The sequence below is a fragment of the Choloepus didactylus genome, chromosome 8 (assembly GCF_015220235.1).
Source record: "Choloepus didactylus isolate mChoDid1 chromosome 8, mChoDid1.pri, whole genome shotgun sequence".
In the NCBI taxonomy this organism is placed as follows: Eukaryota; Metazoa; Chordata; class Mammalia; order Pilosa; family Megalonychidae; genus Choloepus; species Choloepus didactylus.
Genome location: NC_051314.1, coordinates 145,836,593 through 145,861,181, shown reverse-complemented (window position 1 = coordinate 145,861,181; position 24,589 = coordinate 145,836,593). Strand labels below are relative to the sequence as shown.

The following is a 24,589-nucleotide window of genomic DNA, read 5'->3' as shown; positions in this document are numbered from 1 at the left end:
TGGCATGAGAAATTTTTATAAATCCTCTTTCAAAGGAAAACTTCCCTATCCAGGCCACTGTCAAAAAACTAGAGATTCTAGGGTATTTCATGCAGGCTCTAGGGGTATTTCTCCTGAAAGCCCTCACTTGTATTTGGATAGAGCATGGTTAGCGTTCCTTTGCCTCACCCCCTCCCCCCGCCAAGATGAAAGACAGGGCGATGCTGCCGGCAGTGCAACCTGCCCCCTATCTACCCTCTCCCACTTTCTCCACTCTGCCGATTGATGCCTGCTCCTTGGAACTTCCTGATCTCAAATGGATTGCCCCCATATGCTGTGGCTCAATTCTGGGCCTCTGGGAGCAGGACAGGGCTGTGGATCTCTTCTTCCTCCGGAAAGCAGGAGGGCTTTCCCTGTGAGCTGGGGGCTGCTGAGCCTTCAGTGGACATGAGGCCACCATATGGCTGATGCTCTGGCAGAAGTGGCATTTTTGGGGCTTGGGTGACAGCTTGCATTCCTTGGCATGATGGTCTAGACCGCCACAGTTGTAGCACCTGTCTCCTGTTTTGCGTTTCTGCATGTTCTTCCCCTTTGGCCACCTCTCACTCCCCAAACAGAACCCCCACAAGATCCAGTGACACAGAGATTCCGGATCCTTGGCAGACTTCTTAAAGGTGAACTCCACTGACTCACCCTCCTTCAGGCTCCTGAAGCTCTCTATATGCAGCTTACTCAGATGCACAAAGACGTCCACTGGGGGGTCGAGTGCGATTCCGGAGCCGGCCGTCACCATCAGGGAGCCAAACTCCATGCGCACTTTGAACCACTTACCGATGCCAGCACTGTGCAACAGCTCCGGCTCCTCTGCCTCCCCGGCCGCGTTCTCCATTGCCTCTGCAACTGCCTTGGCGCAGCCACCTGCAAAGAGCTGGTTGGACACGGAGCCCAAGGTCGTCACCTGAGCCCATGGCCCAGGGCCTCTGGTTGGGCGGCTGCTGGCCCCAGAGAAGTCCAGAGGCCTCAGTGACTATTTTGGTATCAGGTTAAACTTTCCAAAAAGTTACACATAATTCAGGTCTATCTTTTCTACCAGTAAGAGTTCTGCTAAATTACCAAATCCCATAGTCAACAGTGTTCAGTTTTTTTTTAAAAAAATTAAGCACATGGTACTCCTGTCAATGTAAATCAAATTCAAAACATTCAGAACACCGTGGCATATATGTGACATGACCAATCTGGGTTTTAAGCAGAAATACCAGTTGTTTGTCTCACAGACTTTTTTTGCTAAACTGAGGCTGTGAAAAACCAAACGTCGACATATAATTCTGTTTTTTTTGTTGTTTTTGTTTTTTAATTGCACAAAAGGATCTAGGTGGAAGGTACAGAGTGACACTGAATAGATCAGGAAGCACGAAACATTAGTTCTCTCCCTCCCCAGCATCTTTGTCATCTCCTTGGTTTTCTGACATTCACAGAGTCAGACTGTCCCTAAGTAACGGCATGATCAGGATGCTTTATAAGATACTTCATTCAGTGTATCCAATTCAGCAATTGCCTCATCAAATGCCATTTTTGCCAGGCTGCCAGTCTCTTCAGAAGAATTTAGAATTTAATAGTAAAAGACTGAGAAATTAAATGCCAGGCCAATTCAAACTGGGTGTGTAGGCTGCTTTTCTTATTATTTCAAATGCTTCCTGATAAGCCTCCTGGGAGTTTGACACAGTGGTTTGTTTACTGTCTCCAGATGCCACCTCAGAAAGATACCTAATCTCCTCTCATTTTCAAGTAGAACACCTTACTTTCTGGTTGCGTAGCATTTGGGAATAGGATATTTGTCCAACATCTCCAAAACATCATTGCAGATGTTCCACAGCTCCACCTCTTTCTTCTCACAGTACTCTTTGCTCATTTGCTGCTGCTTCTCACTCCTCTTAGTTTTCTGTTCAATGCTGGAGATCACAAGCAAGGAAGAGTGACAGACCCCAACCACAGTCTTCTAGGTAACAGATTTCTCTCTTCATTAGGAAGTTGGTGCCCCTGTTCAGTGACTGCCTTTGTGGCTGCCGCCATATCATTATAGTATTCACCCTGTTTAGCAAGCTTGGCTTTCTGTACCAGCTCACTTTTATCCATAATCATTCCTGTGCAGAACTGCAGGAGGCACAGGCACTTCCCAGTGAAGCTCTGAGAGCTGTGGTCACTTCCTTCCCAAGCCCACTCCTCAGGCAGCAGCAGCCATGGCTGTGGTGTCCACACATCAGTTTTAATGATGCCTTCAATTTAAGGATGGGGAAGTGGAAATTATTTATTAGTTTCCAGCCACACATCCCTATCAGACCATCCTAAGCATCAAGAATGAAAGTATGCCTGAGGGAAACCATCTGATCTTGGGGACAAAAGGGTGGGGAGACAGGAAATTATTAAAGGACATATATATATCAAAAATGTACCTGTATATTGACTCCTATGCTGCTCACTTCTTCAGAGCAGGATAGGACCATTAGCCAAAAGCCTGCCAGCACCAAATTCAATATTTTATGCACCCATTGGCTTTAAATGCAACTCAAATAAGCTTGTTTTAGCCATTTATAGACTGCCAAATTTGCAGATCTCCACAAGCCTGCACACAATATCAGTCAACCATAGATAAGACAAAGCCAATAGCTATAAGACTAAACTGCCACCATCATTTGGAGCTCTCTGACCCAGAGATTCCCCACCATGCTGCTGGTTGACATCACCTAGACACATAAGTCCCCTCTGCTTCTCCACTTCCCTGGGAGTTCCTGTACTTTCTCCATTTTTGGCTGATAGCATCATGCCACTATCTCTGCAAGGTGGCCTACTGGGAGGAATTTCCTTCTCATTTTACCTTGTCCAAAGTCTTTTCTTTGAACAAATCTGATACCCTCAAACTCACCAAAACTGGCTTTACTATCCACAATCTCTATACAGAATTTAGCCCTTAAATACATCAGACCTGGTATGACTGTTAATTTCACTCGTCTCCTTGGCTACACTGTAACTTCTTAGGAGACATCCTGTCTTCTGACTCTCTGTCCCTCAAAATACTGCTAATTCATTGACTGATGAATTGGTTCCCTTATTGGGTGATTGCTCACTTGGTTACTGGGACGGGGAGGACCTTTGTAAAACAACAAAAAGAATTGTTTGAATATGCAGCATTATAAGAAATTTGTAGAGAATAGATAGTGATTTTGACAGGTTGTTATACCATTCACATAGAAGTGATTGAGCCAGGTAAACAGTGGTCACAGCTTTGAAACTTAGGATGGAATTATTTATCCTCAACTGGAACAGATAAAAGAATCTTGACAAAGTGTAACACTAGAATTAGGTAAATCAATCCATTTTTACCTGAATAATAAGGGTGACTCACACATTTGACCTATCGAAGAGATTTTTTTGATATTCTGAAGTAATAGTAATATTCCAAATAGTAATCTGAAGTAACTACAAAACAAACAATGAAGGTTTGCAGTACATTCCAGGACAGAGAATTGCTATAAAATGTAAATTTGAGAGATGAATGGAGTTGGTCATTGAGACTACCTGCAAGTTTTTAAGTTTGGAACAATTTATATGGGAATTTTCAGTAGTATAATTACCTCAGTATAATGAATTCCCATTGTACCATAACCCAGCTTCAACATTTGTAAATACCTGGGCAATTTTGTTCCATCTGCACCCCAATTTTATCCCAACCTAGTCAGATTGGATGACTCTGAGACAAATCCCAAACACCCTATCATGTTCTTAAATACTTAAGTACATATTTCTAAAAGATCAGAAGGTGGTTATTTTTTTTAAATACCCAAAACATTATTACCACAACTAAAAATTAATAATCCTTTAATACCACCAAATATCCACTCACCAAACTGAGAATCTTTTTTGAGAGTTCCCCATGCTTACTGTAAATATTTTATTGAAAAATTCTTATGAATTAAAATTAACAGAAATATTATGTATAACATAACAGTGTAAAATGGTAGAGTGAAAAGTCTGCACAATTTTTTTGAACTGACAAACTTTGAAACATTCCTTCAACCATACATACACATGGTTTTTTTAAACAAATATATAAATGGAATGATATGTATGCTTTTTGAGTTAGGATAGGATTTTATTTTTCTTGGCCACCTTCTGCCCTAACACTACACACATAATAAACCATCAATGTAGTATCTCCCTTTGCATTAGTTAAGGTTCTCTAGGGAAACAGAATCAAAAAGAGATATCTAAATATAAGATTTTATAAAAGTATCTCATACAACTGTGCTGATGCAAGAATTCAAATTCCATAGGGCAGGCAGCAAACTGGCAAGTCCAATGAAGGTGTCTGATGAGCTCCTCAGGAAACACTTCACTGGCTAGTGGAAAAAGTGAAGGTCCTCTGTCTCACTTAAAAGTCTTCAACTGATTGGATTGAATCCAGCTGATTGAATTCTCTCATTGTGGAAGACACACCCATCATTAATGTAATCAGTCAAAGCTGCAGCCAATTGACTGATGATTTAATAAACCAGCCTTCTGGTTTATTAACTAGCCACAAATGTCCTTGCAGTATTGGTTAGGCCAATACTTGCTTGAACAGACACCTGGGCACCATTACCTGGCCAAGTTGACACATGAAACTAACCATCACAGTTCACCCCTTGTCAAATTGGCAGTGACCCACATTACCTTAAGCCATACTTTATTTAAATAGAGAATAATAACAGACATATATTTCACCTAACAATATTCTGCTGTCTGGCATACAACCAGAAATGCACTAAATCTCTCCAGAATAGGGTGCAAGTCCTTGGGTGACATTAACTCTTAAAATTTATTTCCTTTAACTTAAATAGTGCAAAATGAAAAATACAGCTTATGTCATATGATTAGAGGATAAAATAGAGAAGAAAACAAAGATTTAGCTTTACAAATAAAAACATACTCAAAACAAGGAGGAAATATTCATGTCATCATGGTCCTCGTTTCTGTGACTTTGTGGTCATAGTTCATATATATCAATTCCTTCTTCCACTACCCATTCCATGTTCCCTTGACTCTTAGCAAACACTTCAGATGGCCATGGTTCTTTGCCAGGTGGGGTGACCCAAATCTTCATTCCTGAAGTTCTTGGCCATTGGTAGTCCTGACTGGATTGGGTTGTTGCAGTTTTCCATTGACTTTAATCACAAGGTGCAGTAGTAATAAGAAATGTCATAGGGGATATCCTGTATTCCAGGAAAACTCTTCTTTACCTCCATTGTGTAGTTGCAGTGCTATTTCCCCTAGATACTCAGGATCAATCACCCCAGCCAATACAGTAATCCCCTTCCTCGTCTGCTGATACAGAAGCATAAGAAGCCAAAAGTAGCCAGGTGGCAGTCTTAACATCCAATTCAATGGAATTATTTTTGTTTCCTGGTGGAAGCACTTCTCCTTTTGGAACTAAGACTTGTAGACCAGCAGAACTTAAGCTTGTAGGGATAGGAAGCAAAAATTTTCCTAGTGGATCACTAGGATAGTGAGTGGTGCCACTCCTGTTACCACCCCTTAATTTCTCAACCCATGAATCCTAGCTATGGGAGATACAGCACCATAGAGTGGATGCTGATTCAGAGCATGCACAGCCTCCTGGAGAACACTACCCCAGCCTTGCAAGACATTGCCAACTAGCTGGCACCATAATTGAGTCTTCAACAGGCCATTCCACTGTTCTATCAACCCAGCTGCCTCTGGATGATGGGGCTGCATGGTAAGACCAGAGAATTACATGAGCATGTGCCAATTCCCTCACTTCATTTGCTGTGAAGTGGGTTCCTTGGTTAAGAAGCAATGCTGTGTGGAATACCATGATGGTAGAAAAGGCATTCCATAAGTCCACGGATGGTAGTTTTGGCAGAAACATTGCAGGAAAGGGAAAGCCATATCCAGAAGGTGTGTCAATTCCAGTGAGAAAAAAGTCACTGCTCCTTCCATGATGGAAGTGGTCCAATGTAATAAACCTGCCACCAGGTGGCAGGCTGATCACCTTGGGGAAGGGTGCCATATCAGGGACTGAGTGTGGGTCTCTGATGCTGGAAGATTGGTCACTCAGCAGTGGCTGTGGCCAGGGCAGCCTTGGTGAGTGGAAGTCCATGTTGCTGAGCCCATGCATAACCTCCATCTCTGCCACCATGACCACTTTGTTCATGAACCCAATGGGCAAGGACAGAAGTTGCTGGGGAAAGAGGCTGATTCGTATCCACCAAACGGATCATCTTATCCACTTGATTATTAAAATTGTCCTCTGCTGAAGTCACCCTCTGGTGAGCATTCAAGTGGGACACAAATAATCTTCATGTTTTTTTCCGACTCAGAAAGGTCTATCCACATATCTCTTCCCCAGAATTCTGTCACCAATTTGCCAATGATGTTCTTTCCATGCCCCTGACCATCCAGCCAAACCATTAGCCGCAGCCCAATGTCAGCATACAGATGCACCTCTGTCCAGTTCTCCTTCCAAGCAAAATGTATAATCAGGTGCACTGCTCGAAGTACCACCCACTGGGAAGATTTCCCCTCACCACTGCCTTCAGGGAAACCCCAGAAAGGGGCTGCAGTACTACAGCTGTCCACTTTTGGTTGGTGCCTGCATATCATGCAGAATCATCTGTAAACCAGGGCTGAGTTTCTCTTCCTCATTCAACTGATTGCAAGTAACTCCCCAAGATGCCATGGTGTGGGCTGGGAAAGAGAAGGTAAGGTGGAAGGAGTGGGATCCATGGGCATTTGGGGCACTTCCACATGTAACTTACTTGTGCCTTCAGGACCTTCTTGAGCCCTATCTCATATATACTATGTCCATTTTATGATGGAGTGCTGTTGTGCATGCCCAACTTTATGGCTTGGCAGGTCAGACAACACCCAGCTCATGATAGGTAACTCAGGTCTCAAGGTAACTTGGTGGCCCATGGCTAAGCATTCTGTCTCTACTAGGGCCCAACAGTAGGCCAAAAGCTGTTTCTCAAATGGAGAGTAGTTATCTGCAGAGAATAGTAAGCTTTACTTCAAAACCCTAAGGGCCTGCATTGTGATTCTCCTTTAGGAGCCTGCCAAAGTATCCAAAGAGCATCTCTATTTGCCACTGACACTTCCAGCACCATTGGGTCAGCTGGATCATATGGCCCAAGTGGCAGAGCAACTTGCACAGCAGCCTGGACCTGTCATAGAGCCTCATCTTGTTCCAGTCTCCACTCAAAACTAGAATCTTTTCTGGTCACTTGGTAAATGGGCTGGAGTAGTAAACCCAAATGAGGAATATGTTGCCTGCAAAATCCAAAGAGGCCAAATGGGTGTTGTGCCTCTTTTTTGGTCATCTGAGGGGCCAGATGCAACAGCTTATCCTTCACCTTAGAAGGGATATCTCAACATGCCCCCATACCACTGGACACCTAGAAATTTACTGAGGTGGAAGGCCTCTGTATTTTTGTTGGATTTATCTCCCATCCTCTGACACCCAAATACCTTACCAACAAATCTTGAGTAGTTGCTGCTACTTGCTCACTAGGTCCAATCAACATAATATCAACAATATAATGGACCAGTGTGATGTCTTGTGGGAGGGAGAAATGATCAAGATCCCTGTGGATAATGTTATGACATAGGGCTGGGAAGTTGATATACCTCTGAAGTAGCACAGTGAATGTATACTGCTGGCCTTGACAGCTGAGTGCAAACTGTTTCTCGTGGTCCTTACTAACAGCTATTGAGAGAAAAGCATTTGCCAATCAATAGCTGCATACCAGGTACCAGGTGATGTGTTGATTTGCTCAAGCAATGATGCCACACCTGGAACAGCAGCTGCAATAGGAGTAACCACCTGGTTAAGCTTATGATAATCCAAGACCCATCTGTTTTCTGCACAGGCCAAATAGGAGAGTTGAATGGGGATGTGGTGAGAATCACCACCCCTGCATCCTTCAAGTCCTTAAGAGTGGCATTAATCTCGACAATCCCTCCAGTAATCTGGTATTGCTTCTGGTTTACTATTTTGCTCATTGGGGTAGTTCTAGCAGCTTCCTTATGGCCTTTCCCACCATAATAGCCCTCACTCCATGAGTCAGGGAACCAATGTGAGGATTCTGCCAGTTTCTGACTATTTCTATCCCAATTATGCATTCCTGAGCTAGGGAAATAACCACAGAATGGGTCCGGGGACCCACTGGACCCACTATGAGATGATCCTGAGCTAAAACTTCATCAATCAGCTGACCTCCATAAGCCCCAATGCTGACTGGTGGACCAGAGTGATGTTTTGGGTCTCCTGGAATTAATGTCCCTTCTGAACCAGTGTCTAAGTATCCCCAAAATATCTGAACATTTCCTTTTCCCCAATGCACAGTTACCCTGGTAAAAGGCTGCTGATTCCACTGGGGAAGGCTGGAAGATTAACAGTATAAATTTTTGGCACTGTAACAGCATCCTTCCCCAAGAGTACCCAGCCTTGCCCTCATTCAAGGGGCTCTGGATCTGTAAACTGTCTCAAGTCTGGGAGTTGATTGAGGGGCCAAGACTCTCTGTTTTTGTAATTCAAGGTAGACTTTTGTTCACTTGACCTAGAATTCTTCCGCTTATATCATTCAAACAAGAATTTAGTAGACTGCCCGTCTATTTTACTGCTAGGTACTCCATGATCTACTAGTCAACACCATAAGTCTCTGAGAGTCAGATTATTTTAACTGCTGTTTTGAGCCTGTTTCCCATTATGGTAGCCATGCCCACTTTGTGGTGATTAACTGCAGCCACTTGGCTTCTGCCAGCTCGGGACCCAATTATCCCCATTGTGTTCAAGGATTTCAGTTCAGTGACAGCAGTTCCTACGGTAATATCTAACCTACAGAAAAGGGAGACTACAGAGCTCTTCAGGGATGATGGAGCTAGTCTCACAAATTTATTCCTCACAGTCCTGGTAAAAGGTGTGTCCTATGGACATTCCAGGGGTGTGTGAGCAGGTCCTCCATGATGAATCTACTCCAACATTCCAATGTATCTAGCATTTGAATCCCCTCCTCTACATTATACCAGGGCAGTTCTGGCATTTCAGCCTCAGGTAATGTCAGCCACCTTTTGATCCACATTTCAGCCAACCATGCAAACAAATTGTTAACACCCTTTGTAACCACTTGAGCTACAACTCTGAATGCAGAATCTCTGCTTAGTGAGGTAGAGATTCTTAGTGAGGCAGAGATTCTGGAGGTGGGGAAGCTGTTTCCTCAGGAGAGACCACTACGGGTATATCTAACACTTAGCAGAATCCAGGATTCCAATCTCCTCACTGCCATTATTATCAATCCACGTGTCCTCATCCTAAGTTTCAGGATCCCATTCTTTTCCAATCAATGCCTTTACTTTAACAGTGGATACCCTGTGAGGTTGAGATTTTAGTTTAGGCTGTAAATCTGCTACTCGCACAATGAGAATCTGGGTCTGGCTTTCAGAAATCTCAAGTCAGCAGCCACAGGAAATAAGATTTTCTTCCAGGCACACATAGAAACATTTACATCTGTCATACAGTGCTTAAATTTCAAATTTGAAGCCTTTAACTCATTCCTTTCTCTTATAACATTATCCAGCATATCTAACAGCAGCCAGCCAACATCATTATACTTCTTAACTCTGCAAAACTCTGTTAACATGTCCAAAACACTGTCACCCACTGCCTTGCTTCATACAAGAGTATGGTTAGGAGAATCAAATGGTGATATTTTGCATATCTCCATTGCCAACTAATGCCATGGGCTGTCAGTGACATCTTGATTATTGGAAATGGAGTCATTAGGACTTTTGAATCTAATCAGAGAGGAAAATCAATTTTAAATCCCACTTTAAGACTCTGTTTTTTCAAGAACCACTCCAAGTACCAAGTTGTATTACAGGGTTCTCTAGGGAAACAGAATCAGAAAGAGATATCTAAATATAAGATTTTATAAAAGTATCTCATGCAACTGTGGGTGTCCACGAGTCCAAATTCCATAGGGCAGGCAGCAAACTGGCAACTCCAATGAAGGTGTTCGATGTACTCCTCAGGCAGTGAATTCACAACTCTGATGAAGTTGTTCGATGAACTCCTCTGGAAATGCTTTGCTGGCTAGTCAAAGAAGAAAGTGAAAGTCCTCTATCTGTCTCTCTTAAAAGTCTTCAGCTGACTGGATTAAATCCAGCTGATTGAATTCTCTCATTGTGGAAGACATGCCCTTTGTTAATGTAATCAAAGCTGCAGCCAACTGACTGATGATTTAAAAAAACCAGCCTTCTTGTTTATTAATCAGCCACAAATGTCCTTACAGTAATGGTTAGGCCAGTGCTTGCTTGACCAGACACCTGGACACCATCACCTGGCCAGGCTGACACATGAAGCTGACCATCACACCCTTTCTAATTTTTTTCTCCATGCTTATACTGCTCTTCATAACACTGGCAAAAAAGTGGTGAACAATAAACAAATTCCTCAGAGTATTTGAGTTTACTTTCCAGTGTTACATGTATATAAACATGTACTATAAAGAAAAAGTTCCATTTGGCTGTGAACATATTAGACAGTTCTCTGAATCTTCATTTTTCCCCTCAGTGTCATCAGATCAACTTGTTTAGCTCTTACTCATCCCTTTTAATGTTTTTATAATACTTCAAAATATCCCATAATTTGTTTGACCATTTCTTTGAAAAGTATTCCAGTCATTTACCATAAGTTTTTCCAATAGAAACATCCTCACACATGTCATTCTATCCTGGTGCTTTTATTTCTATGGATTAGATTACTAGAAGGACAAATTGTGGGCCAAAGGATATATGTATATTTATATGCAGAATATATAAAGATCTGTTAAAAAATGATGAAGGACGGAACACCGAGACAGAGTAGCAACCAAGATCAAGTGAAAGAATTTTCAGGGAGGTTTGCATGATCATCTGTGTCAATCATGAAGTCCAGGACAAGTCTGACTTCTTCCTTCTTCCTAATTCTTTCTGCCTAGATGCTAATATGATTTTTTTCTTTCACCTTAGAGTTCTGTAATTTTACTAGGATATGCCAAGGCATATGCTTTTCCTGATTATATCAGTCTACAACCTGGTTAATACTTTTAACTTCAGTCTCAGGTTTTCTTCAGTCTAGGAAAATTTTCTTATGTTAGTACAATACTTGCCCATCCCCCATTGGTTCCTTTTTCTTTTTCTGCTGCTGCTATTCACATGTCAGGGTTTTAGGATCTGTTCTCTTTGCTGCTTATTCTTTTCCACTTGCTTCCCATCTCTTTATCTTTGCTCTATGCTTCAAGATATTTCTTCCCTTTCATTTTCCTGGATGCTAATTTGGGTCTCCCTGGTGCCTTCTTTTCTTTCAATTAATCCACTGAATTACATTTTGCTAAAAAAATTCAAAATTTGCACTCCAGAAAGGCTTTTTGTGCTACATTTAAACTTCCTTACATGCTCTAGCATTTATTATTATTTTTCATTCTTTTAACAAATATTTATTGAGTGGCTACTCTTTAGAAACCACACTAAAGAAAGGCACTGACCTTACTCTCCAGGAGCTTACAATCTAGAGATAAAAAGAACAGAACATATATTCCTGGCACACACAAAAAAAGTAGTATAGGAATACAACAAAAAGAGAAGTGAATTTCTGTGGGGATCAGGAAAGATTTCATAAGACAGATCATCTGAACTGGACATTAGAATAGCAACAGGTGATGAGGCCAAATGGTGAACAACTTAAGCAAAATGGAAAAATACAGGCCATGTTTAGAAATTCCAGGTAGACTGCCTGTCTGGAGAAGACAAACTGAACAAGAACACAGGCAAATATGGAGATTTAATGTGGACAGGGCCTTATATATCTTCTAATCTAACCTTGCCTATCTAAATTGTATTTATTCTTGATAGAGGTTTATCCCCTATCTCCTCCAAGCACATTCTCTCCATAGATTCCTGGAGTGCTCAATCTTCCTTGCACTTGTAGTCTAACAGAACCAGCTGATTATGCTTGGTCATTTTTTTTCAGGCAACCCAAATCGTCATTTCTAAATTGTGAAAAGCAATAAAAATTAGTTACCATTATTCTCTGATTTTTTTCACTAGTGACCTTTAAAAACATGTAAATCTGATTTTGCCACACTCTGCTTAAAACGCTTCAATAATGTACCATTTCTCTAAAAGGAAACGCATAAATCCTATAAATGGCCTACTGATGTTTCAAGGTCTGGTCCCTGTGTACCTTCTCTTGCTTCTTTAAACCTTCTCCCACCTCAGGGCTTCTGCATATGTTGTTTCCTCTGTGTTCCAGTTTGCTAATGCTGCCATTTTGCAAAACACCAGAAATGGATTGGCTTTTATAAAGGGGCTTTATTTGGTTATGAAGTTACAGTCTTAAGGTCATAAAGTGTCCAAGGTAAGGCATCAACAATAGGGGTCCTTCACTGAAGGATGGCTGATGGTGTCCAAAAACCTCTGTTAGCTGGAAAGGCACATGGCTGGTGTCTGCTTGCTCCCAGGTGGTGTTTCAAAATGGTGTTCTCCAAAATGTGTCAGCTTCCAGTGGCTGTCTTCAAAATGTGTCTCTCAGCTGCAGCTGCTCTGCTCTTTCTGTCTGTGAACTCCTTTATATGAAGGCAGTGATCTAATTAACACTCACCCTGAATGGGCAGGGTAACACACCTCCATGGAAATTATTCAATCAAACATTTCACTCACACATGAACCTAACCATCACAGTCCACCCCTTGTCAACTTGGCAGTTATGCACATTGCCTTAAACCATACTTTATCTCTAAGTAGAGAACAATAACAGATATATATTTCACCTAACAATATTCCACTGTCCTGCATACAACCAGAAACACACTAAATCTCTCCAGAATAGGGTGCAAGTCCTTGGGTGACATTAACTCTTAAAATTGACTTCCTTTAACTTAAATATCATAAGAAAATGAGGAAAAATTCATGCTATCATAGTCCTCAGTTTTGTAACTGGTCATGTGGTCATAGCTCATATTTATCACTACCTTCTTCCACTACCCATTCCATGTTCCCTTTACCCTCAGCAAGCACTTCAGCTGGCCATGGTTCTTTGCCAGGTGAGGTGACCCAAAGCTTCATTCCTGAAGTTTCTTGGCCATTGGTAGTCCTGCCTCGATTGAGTTGTTGCAGTTTTCCATTGACTTTAATCACAGGGCATGGCAGTACAAAGAGTACTAAGACAGGTTCTCCTGTCTTTCCTGTGTCTGTATTGCTCCCTTAGTATTTCCTATAGAGCAGGTATTTTGTTCACAAACTCTCTCAGTGTCTGTTCATCTGATAATATTTTAAACTCTCCCTCATTTTTGAAGGACATTTTTGCCGGATTTAGGATTCTTGGTTGGTGGTTTTTCTCTTTCAGTATCTCAAATATATCATACCACTGCCTTCTCACCTCCATGGTTTCTACTGAGAAATCTGCACATAGTCTTACTGAGCTTTCTTGTATGTGACGGATCACTTTTCTCTTGCTTCCTTTAGAATTCTTTGTCTTTGACATTTAATAATCTGATTATTAAGTGTCAGCATAGGTCTATTTGGATCTATTCTGTTTGGGGCATGCTGTGCTTCTTGGATATGTAACTTTATATCTTCCATAACAGATGGGAAAATTTCAGTGTTTGTTTCCTCCATTATTGTTTCTGCCCCTATTCCCTTCTCTTCTCCCTCTGGGACACCTATGACACATGTTGTCATTCAGTTCTGCAAGACGCTGCTCATAGTTTTCCATTCTTTTCCCTATCTGTTCTTTTGCATGTAGGATTTCTGGTGTCCTGTCCTCCAGTTCATGAACCTTTTCTTCTGCTTCTTCAAATCTGCTGTTGCATGTCTCCATTGTGTTTTGAATCTCTTGTATTGTGCCTTTCATTCCCAGAGGTTCTGCCAATTGTTTTTCCACACTTTCTGAGTTCTTTCTTACATTCGCCCACTGCTTTCTTTATATTTTGCATCTCTTTTGCCATATCATCCTTCAACTCATTGATTTGACTGTTGGATTAGTTTAGATTTGTTAGATTAATAATTAGCTGTATCAATTCCTGTATCTTAGTTGAAGTATAAGTTTGTTCCTTTGACTGGGCCATGTCTTCAGTTTTCCTAGAGTGACTCAAAATTTTTTGTTGTCTAGGCATCTGATTTCCTTGATTACCCCAGGTTTTCCCAGACCAGATGGGCCCAGGTCTCAGGAGGAAGGTGTAATCAGTATCACATTTCCCTGAGGATGAAACCCAGCAGTTTGTCTGACTTTCCTGGGAGGCCTCTGGACTTTGTGCTTTTCCTATCCTGGCCAGCAGGTGGTGCTTGTCAGCCCACAGCTCCCCACTGGTGTAATGATGTGTGATCCCTTTAATTCTCAGTACACCCTGTCCTAGCCAGGGGCTAGGGGTGTCAGAAGGTAAGCTTAAGTTGTTTCTGTTTTTCTTTTTTTTCACCCTCAGGCCCTGTGGTCTGAATTCTCTGAGGGAGGGCCACCACTTGAGCTGGGCCCCACCCCCCTTTTGAGGGAAGATACACACATCTTAGGGCATTATCTTTTACACTTGAATTCCTCCTGTCTCTCTGACTCTGGGTCAGCTGCTGAAAATTGAAAATGTTTTCTCTAATGCGCTACTTGGAATGAGAGGAAAAAAAGGAAAATGGTCAAAAGCCCCTTTTCAGAGCCAGCCCCCAGCCCCCAAGTCTTGCCAGTCCACCAAAGCTGGCACCCAGTCCTCCATGCCCCTCACTCTTGGGACACAGCCACTTTTCAGTATTCTGAGCTCAGCCATCTCTAAAAGCCTCTGCTTTTATTTAGTTATGTAATTTTTTTTTCCTTCAGCCCTGTCTCCTCTCTGCTGGGAGGAACCCCAGATTCTTGCATGCTCTGGGTCTATCTGTGCCTGCAGCTTGCACTCAGTAGTCCAAATTTATTAATTAAAACTGTAATTGGAGCTTGGTTGAGCCACATTCCCTTGCTCCTGGCAGAGACTATGTCTTTCTCCCACAGCAAAGTTTTTCAACTCAGCCTGCTATGCTGGTGGGGGAGGGGCACCAGCTCTGCAGCTTGGGGAGCCTTACTCACAGTTTTCATGCTGCAATGTCAGCCATTCCATCCATTGCAGGCTGCTGTACGATGTGTGAACAGTCACAGATATCCCCCAACAGTTGTTCCAGACTGTTTACTAGTTGTTCCTGGCTATTTAGTAGTTGCTCTATAGGACTTAGTAAATTACACACCTCTCTATGCCCCGTAATAGTGTCTTTTACATAAAACAGTTTTAAAATTTAATGAAGTCCAACTCATCAGATTTATCTTTCAAAAATACTGTTTTTTTCTGAAAGCAGGGACATGAATGGACATTTGCACAGTAAGGTTTAGGGTGGCAGTATTTACAATTTGCAATGGATGGAGGTGACCTAAGGGTACATCAACCCATGAACAGAAGGGCAAACTGTGGTGTATCCATACAATGGTATATTGAATTGCTGCAAGAAGGCAGTTGTGAGGCATGCAATGACGTGAATGAACCTTAAGTACAGTATGATGAGTGACGTAAGCCAGAAATGAAAAGACTGTCACAACCTGTGAGGACTTTGCCAGTTGAGAGGCCAAAGACGACACTGGGTATTTTCTGATACATGAACCTTTATTCAGGGCTTACTTACAGGGGTTGGTGTAGAGATCATAACAACTCTCTCTCACTGGGCAGGTGCAGCATTCAGCAGGCAGGCAAACCACACAATTAAAGAGGCTGGCCAAGCCAGTTATAAGGGTTTGAGACAAAGACATTCCTAAGAGTATGAGAGCATAAGCACTGGAACAGGGTCTCGAGATATGGGATCGTGCTGGTGGATCAATTATGTTGTGCAGGAAAGAGAGGAGGATTATAGGGTGGGGGCTTTATAGATAACCAAAAGAGTGATAACATTTTAGGGAGTTCAGGAAGGAGGTAAACTGCAGATTAACACTATACACTGGAGGTCTGGCTTCTATAGGTACAGAGTCTAGCATCACATTCCTGCTCTACTGGTTCACAAAGATGATAGGTTAAACATTAGCTGCCCTAGGTTATGCAAGCTGCTGTGCACCTAGCTCCACAGGCCTGTCTTGCTCAGGCCAGGTGCTCCTACACTGTTATAACATCTCACTAATATGGACTAAATATAATGTGCAAACTCTGAGAATAGAATTTGAGAGCATAAGTTATCAGGGGAAGGCTTATTGTAAGGCTTCCTGAGTTGTTACAGTTATTTCTAAATTCTGAGATGCTGGGATCTTTGTGTATAACCTTGTCATTCCCTGGTACATTGGGTATCTGTGTGACACCTGAGACTGAGAGCTAGGGTTCTGCAGCTATGAAAGTCAGCATTACCCCATACAATAACTGTTAAAAAAAAACTGAAAAAGAGATCAGACTCCAATTAGAGATATGAATGATGCTGATCCGGTTAGGACTAAGGCAAATCAGACTAAAGGGTAAAGGACGATACTGGCTGTGTTTTAAAACTTCAACTTCTATGTGAGACCAGCCTAAGAGTCACCCCCATGGAACCTCTATTGTTACTCAGATGTGGCCTCTCTCTCTCTCTCTGTCCTAGTTTGCTAATGCTGCAGAATGCAAAACACCAGAGATGGCTTGGCTTTTATAAAACGGGGGTTTATTTCACTACACAATTACAGTCTTAAGGCCACAAAGCGTCCAAGGTAACACATCAGCAATCAGGTACCCTCACCGGAGGATGGCCAATGGCCTCCGGAAAACCTCTGTTAGCTAGGAAGGCAGCTGGCATCTGCTCCAAAGCTCCGGCCTCAAAACGGCTTTCTCCCAGGACGTTCCTCTCTAGCAAGCTTGCTCCTCTTCAAAACATCACTCTCAGCTGCACTCACTTCCCTCTCTTTGAGTCAGCTCATTTATATAGCTCCACCGATCAAGGCCCACCCTGAATGGGCGGGGCCACGCCTCCATGAGAACATCTCATCAGAATCATTGCCCACAGCTGGGTGGGGCACACTCCAAGCAAATCTAACCAGCACCAAAAATGTCTGCCCCACACAAGACCACAAAGATAATGGCATTTGGGGGACACAATACATTCAAACTAGCACACTCTCTAAGCCAACTCTGCAGATATATTTACTGCCCTCCCTCTTACATAGGACATGACTCCCAGGGGTGTAAATCTCCCTGGCAATGTGGGACATGATTCCTGGGGATAAGCCTGGCCCTGGCACTGTGGGATTGAGAAAGTCTTCTTGACCAAAAGGGGGAAGAGAAATGAGGCAAAATAACGTTTCAGTGGCTGAGAGATTTCAAATAGAGTCGAGAGGTCATTCTGGAGGTTATTCTTATGCTTTATATAGATATCCCTTTTTAGTTTTTACTGTATTGGAATAGCTAGAAGGAAATACCTGAAACTGTTGAACTGTAATCCAGTAGCCTTGAAGATGATTGCATAACTATATAACTTTTACAACGTGACTGTGTAATTATGAAAACCTTGCGACTGACACTCCCTTTATCCAGTGTGTGGACAGATGAGTAAGAAAATAAAGACAAATAAATAAATAAATAATGGGGGGTTAAAAGGTATGGGATGTTTTGGGTGTTCTTTTTTATTTTTATTTTTATTCTTATTTTTATTTTGGGTGTAACGAAAATGTTCAAAAATTTTGGTGATGAATTCACAACTATATGATGATACCATGAACCACTGACTGTGCACTTTGGATGATTATCTGGTATGTGAATATATCTCAATAAAATTGCATTTAAAAAGTTATAAAAAATAATGCTTTTGGTGTTGTGCATAAAATGTCATTGCTGAGCCTTGCCCAATACCCCCACCCACCTGGCCTGGAAGGAAGTGACACGCCCAGAGAGAGTACTGCAGGCCTGGCAGCATGGGACAGTGGGAGGCGTGGGAAGCCTTGGCCATGCTGGGCATCTCCCACCCTTCCCGTAGTGCCCCCTTCCCTCCAGGAAGGGGAGGAAGTGAAGGTAGCACCCTGTGGAGACTGAGAAAGTCCCCTGCCCAAGCTGGTGCCTTGGGCCCACAGGCATACGAGGTGGACACCCTCCAGGAATATTAGGTGCAGAGGCAGGAGTGTAGGTCTTGATTTGGAGCACCAGTCTTAGAGACCCTGGATCATTATCCTGAAGAGTGAGAGTCAGCAAAATTCCAACTCCACCAATGGGAGTCTGAACTAGGGGTAGCTCTTGACCCCAGACAGCTCAAATGTCACTGTACGAACAGCAAGCAGTACACACTCTGTGAGCATTGCAGAGGCAGCCCAATGCAGCTCAGTATTTTTCACCAGTCATGCTCCAGCAGCAGCTCAACCATGCCCAGCTGCGTAGTCTAGCTACCGTCCAGCAGGCCATAATTGCTGCCAGTCAGCAGGCCAGCTCCCCAAATAGCAGTACCACCAGCAGCAGACTACCACTACCCAAGCATCCACCGCCTAGCCACCACATCAGCCAACCAGCTCATCAGCTGATCCCAGAGTGTGAGCTCTCTCAGTGCCACCACCTTGACCCCATCTGTGCTCCTGGGGAACATCACCTCCCCACCCCTCAAGCAGTCTCAGGCCAAGATATATCTATGACCACAGCTGGAAGACCTATTGCAGTAAACTGGATCCTGGGCCAGAATGTGCCTCTAGCCTCCCAACTCATCTCATCCTGATGCCTAACAAGGCAACAACTGCAGTCCAGCAGGAGGTACCATCTCCCTCGTCTCCTGGAGTTCACGCAGATGCAGATCAGGTGCAGAACTTGGTAGTGAGGAACCAAAAGTCCTCAGTTCAAGGACTCAAATGCAAGGCTCAACTCAGAATGCCATTCCTCCTGGAGCCTCCCCTGCCTCTAGCCTTTCTCAGGCCTCTATCCAGGCCCTAGCTGTGGTTCAGGCTTCCTCTGGGGCCACAGGTCAGTCCCTCAACCTTAATCAAGCTAGTGGAGGCAGTGGGAACAGCATCTCAGACTCCATGTGTCCAGAAGGAGGTGGCCAGGCACCTGGGGGGCTGGGTCAGTTGTCTTCCTCAGGAATGGGTGGTGGTGGGAATTGTTTCAGGAATGGGACAGGAGTGGTACAGTTATTGCCTGCAGCCCCAACAGTGACTGAAAGCCAAGAAGGTCAAAGTACAGAAGCATGATCAGAATGTGGACACGAACCTGGAATGGACAGCTACACCTGCTCTCAGCCAGACCGTTATAAACTCAGCCCTCTACACACAGATCCAGCCCAATTCATTGATTCAATAACAGCAACAGATCTACCTTCAGCAGAAACAGGTGGTGATCCAGCAGCAGGTTGCCATCCACCACCAGCAGCAGTTTCAGCCCCATCAATCCCAGCTGTGCCACAAAGCTCCCTGCCTTCAGTTGGCTCAGCAGCAGCAACAAGCAACAAACCTCAGTCTCTAGACCAGCACAGGTCCCACCTATTCAGCAGGTTGCACCTTCCCAATCCCAGCAGCAAGCCCAAACCCTGGTTCAACCCATGTTTGTCTTCACCTTTGTCCCTCCCACCTGACCCTACACCCAAGCCACCCTTCCCCATCCTGTCCAAACCACCTGTAGCACCTACCAAGTCTCCCCATAGGGGCTGCTAATATTTCAGCTACCCAGAAACCACTAACCCATATCCCTGTGCAAGTTGTGGGCACCTGATAGGTACAGCCTGAGCACAAGCTTTGGGGTTGGAACAGCCAGCAGCTGCTGAACCTACTTCACAGGGGTGGCAAGTTACAGTGCAACCAGCTGGTCAGACTCATTTGGCCTCCTTGCCACCTTCATCCCAGATACCTGGTACACTGCAGGAGTGCCCTAATACACTGGCCCCTGGGATGACCCTTGCCCTTGTGCAGGGAACAGCACATGTAGTAATGGGTGGGGCCACCACCTCTTCACCTGTTATAGTCCAAGTCTATGCTACCTTTCCCATGTTATCTGTGCAACTGCTGGACAAACCCCAGACCTTGACTATCAAATGCAAGGCTGAGTCTGAGGAGGAGGGAAAAGGTGCCTTTACATTGGGTTCAATCCTTTCTGCCAAGGCATTTCCAGTAGCATACAGCCCAGAGGCCATGGAGGAGAAGAGCAGGCTCAGAGAGAAAGCTGAACCAATGGCCAGTGAACTAATAGTCCTGACCTCTGTCCCAACAGCACCACCTCCTTTGCTAGCCATGGTGTCCAGACAGATGGGTGATTTAAAACTCCCACAGGCCATTGTGAAGCCCCAGATTCTAACCCATAAAATTGAAGGCTTTGTTATCCAGGAAGGAGCAGAACCTTTCCCGGTGGGTTCTGTTACTGAAAGAGTTGGAGAAACCACCAGACTAGTCTTCCAACTGAGTTGAGTGACAATCAGTCAGGTAGCCCCTTGGGAGGAGACATCCCATCTACTAAGCTGGATAAGAAGGCAAATCTGAACTGTGAGCACTGTGGGAAGTATGTCCCTGCAGAGCAGTTCCTTGGCTCCAAGCGGTTCTGCTCCATGAATTGTGCTATGAGATATAACATGAGCTTTAACCACTAGATCCAGGTAAAGAGGAGGAAAATCAGCCAAGTATGATTGGGTGTGCTGGCATGGCCCCCATCAAAGCTCCTCTGACACAGCCTGTGCCAAGACCAAGGTGAAGTGCCACCAGGGTCAAGAACACTGTAGCTGGGGTTCAGATAATTCCACTTCTGACAAAGTACTCTTCCCTATATCTCCTGGGCCTTCATCAGTGAGAGCTGTGCATGGAGAACATGACCTGGGCAATCCCAATACAACTCCACCCACTCCAGAATCACAAAGCATCAACCCTCTGTTCCTGTCTAATAACCCTAGCCATTGGAATATAAAGGAGGTGTATGAGTTCATTGCTTTTCTGCAAGGCTGCCAACAGATTGTAGAGGGGTTTCATTCCCAGGAGATTGATGGACAGGCCCTCTTATTACTTGAAAAAGAACATCTGAGTGCCATGAACAGCAAGCTGGGCCCTGTCCTCAAGATCTGCACAAAGATACATGTCCTTGAGAAGACCTAATGTGACCTCCAGCAGAAACCAGACCAAGGCAGACATGCCCTATTGTCCAAGTGACAACCTGGTACTAGCAGAGACTTTGTAAAGAAGAAAGAGCTGACCCAATTATGTAAATCTTCCACACACAGAAGTTATGTATAGAATTATGTATGGAATTATGTAAATCTTCTATACTGAGACAGGGAAGAGAAGTGCAAGAACTAGCTGCTGGTGCTACACGGCAAAAGCTTTGAAATTTTCTCTGGTTTCTATTTTATTTTTGAAAATCTTTACAATTCTCACCACCCCGGTTACTCTAATCCAATCTTTATATCTTTATAAAAGAAGTAGTCTCTTAGAGATCTAGGGCTGCTCAGCCTTATCCTGGAGTGGAGCATCTAGCACTGACACCAATGCCTCCTCCATTCAAGGGAATGGGGGGATCTTAGGGCAGCAATGAAAAATGCTTCCACACTATCTTAATAAAATTTAGTAGCATCTTCTTCATTAAGCAGTTCCCTGGTTATTACACTTTTTTTTATGTTCCCAGAGTTCCTACAAAATTGATTTGGGCAATTTTAATGCATTTTTTAAATTGTGAACTTTAATATATATATGTAACAGTGATAACTTTCAAAGTACGATTTAACAAGTAGAGAGTAAATTTCAAAGAATATCATGGGTCACAGTTCCACAACTCCAATTATTTCCATTATTGTAAAATATAACATACATACAGAAAGGTGTTAACTTTTGATGTATACCTCAACAAGCAGTTATAGATGTAGTTTCAAAAACTGTTATGGATTACAGTCCCACAGTTTCAGTTCTTTCCTGATTATGAAATATAGGGTATATAAAGAAGGTGAAGACTTTCAAAGCACAATTCACAAGTATCTATAGAGCAAATCTCAAAGGATGTTATAGGTTACAATTCCACCATGTCATTTCCCTCCTTCCAGGTATGCCAACACCCCAGCATCTAAATATATATATAAAAGTTTCAGTATTCATAGACTTTTGGTAAATCCTATCTTGTTTCTTGATAACCCTTCCTCTCACTAAATCTCTTTCTCCATCTTCAGGGGTGTCTAGACAGTGAGCACCTAACTTGTTCATATTGAAAACAGTGTAGACAGTATGGGGTAGGGGGCTGATTTGGGCAATTTTTGCCTGCTTAGTGTACGGACAAGTTTTTGGAGTTCCTTACACCACCTTTGTTAGGGATGTAACCGTCTTTTCCTTTAATTGAAAACCTTGGCTAGTAAGTTTTAGGTATTAACTTAGAGAATAGATAAGGTTTCCACAGCCACTGAATCCTGATTATCCTTAACTACAGGAAGAAATATGCTGGGGTTTTTGCTCTTTAAATGTAATACTGATTAATCTAAGTTTAGTTTAATCGCTGTCATTTAATTAATGCTACAGTGATGTTCATTTGAACTTGAATATTACTATAATTTCCAGAATTGTATCATACAAATATATATTTGCTTAATATAGCTGTCCTGAGTAATTCCATTTCAGTGGACTTAGAATTAGACACTGTAACTATTATGTTCTAATTGAAAAAAGGTCTAGCAGTCTTTTTGTTTATGATTGTCATGCTGTTTAAATGTTAATACATTTTTTGGAAAACAAAGAAAAAACATAAATGAAATCCACAAAAAAAAACAAAACACAAAAGCAAACAAACAACTAGTGGCATTTCCCACACCTCAAAATATACAGAGTGGTTTAAAGATTACTTGTGAATATATGGTCAATGTCTGCTTCAAATATGAGGCTTCATTTAAAAAAAAAAAACTCAGAGATATGAGAAAGATCACCAGTACAAGTTTTCCTTGACTTCTTTCCAAATATCTCATGACATGCTGCTACCACAGGAAAATTAAGCTCTCTCAACACAACCCTATTATGTCCCTGACACTTCCCTGAGCACCTACAGTGGCTCTTTAAGGGAGGCTGGCATTCTCTGTGAATTAATTTCCTCCTGAGATCAGGTACGTAGAATACCGGATTATTGTAGAAAACAAACCACTGTGGGGGAAGTTAGCTGCCTGCCTAGCAAAAATAAAACATTTCTAACAATAATAAGGAAACAAGAATGTGGTGAAACATCTGTACAAAAGGCTTTAGAATGTCATCCAAGCATATTTGTGTATAGAATTGGAAAAACCTGAAAATCTTACCGCTATAAAACTTCTGCTACTTCAGATTCTTGATTACTTCCACCTTATAGTTTGATATTCAGAAGGCCCTTGACTGCAAAGCTTCATTAAAAATATCAGAGTTTAACAAAACTTTTAACAAAGACACAGCATCCATGTGAAGATCCACTCACAGCCATGTGAATTCTTAAGTCTACCAGTAAACTAAATTTGTTATTATTTAGGTATAAAGAATGAATATTTAGTAACCATTATTCTAATTAACTTTTTTTCAGTTTACCTTTATAATGCTTTGTTCCTTCAATCACTATACCTTGAGGGTCCCCATGTGCCAGGCACACTTATAAGAAGTAGGATTACATCAGTGGGCAAGGCACGTGATGGTGTACCTCTAAGGGAGTCCGTATTATTTCAGTTCTGATTAATTCAAAACAAAACAAAATCCCACAGGAAATTCAAGCATTGTTAATTCCTATTTTCACAATTAAGAAATCTAAGTTTCACAAGACGATGAGTCGCATGCCTAGGTCCCAGGTCAGTGGCAATTAGGAAACCCAGACAGGCCGAGGGATGCCTGGTCCAGTGATCTGTCACCAATAAGCAGCCTCCCCAACCCCCCCCCCAAAAAAAAAACCACAACTGATCATTGCTTAATATGAAACCTCAAATTCAGGGTAAAAACATTCCTTCTTTACAAATGTTATTCACACAAGTGGCTATTTTACAAAAAAAAAAAATACCCTGATGATTTAGACTGTTTTTAATCTGCCTAGAAATTCATTCACTGCAGGGTTAAGGCTAGATATTTTCAAAGCGTGCAGCAAGGCAGGCTCTCCTGGAAGCCCCTAAGTCCCAGGGTTCCGCAGCCTTGGGGAGAGAGGCAAATACAGAAGCAGTACAGGCATCCATCCTGCTGCTCAGTCACTACCTGGCATCTGTCATGACTCCTTCAAGTTCAGTTGATCTCTTTTTTTTTTTCAGTTTTATTAAGATATATTTACATACCATGCAGTCATACAAAGCATACATTCAGTTGTTCACAGTACCATTATATAGTTGTGCATTCATCACCAACATTAATTTTTGAACATTTTCATTACCACACACACAAAAGTAATAAGAATAAAAATTAAAGTGGAGAAGAACAATTAAAAGTAAAAAAGAATACTGGGCGCCTTTTTTTTTTTTTTGCCCCCATTTTTCTACTCATCCAGCCATACAGTCCAGTTGACCTCTGAGGTAGGATGTTGCAAAGGCTAGGAACACAGCACCCAAACCCTAGAAGAGGGAAGGTGTCCCCTCCTCTTCACACTAGCTGGATCCAGACTGCATTGGGACACTGGACTGTGCCTAGCAGCCAACCTTGAAAGGCCCA

The 24,589-nt window shown here is 42.7% G+C and overlaps 3 pseudogenes; 1 reads left to right on the top strand and 2 right to left on the bottom strand.

Annotated features, from left to right (window-relative positions):
* Positions 1 to 320: 320 nt before the first annotated feature.
* LOC119542969 lies at positions 321 to 1,102 on the bottom strand (annotated as a pseudogene).
* Positions 1,103 to 1,397: 295 nt separating this feature from the next.
* On the bottom strand, positions 1,398 to 2,118 carry LOC119541823 (annotated as a pseudogene).
* Positions 2,119 to 18,191: 16,073 nt separating this feature from the next.
* On the top strand, positions 18,192 to 21,067 carry LOC119542503 (annotated as a pseudogene).
* The last annotated feature ends 3,522 nt before the right edge of the window (positions 21,068 to 24,589 follow it).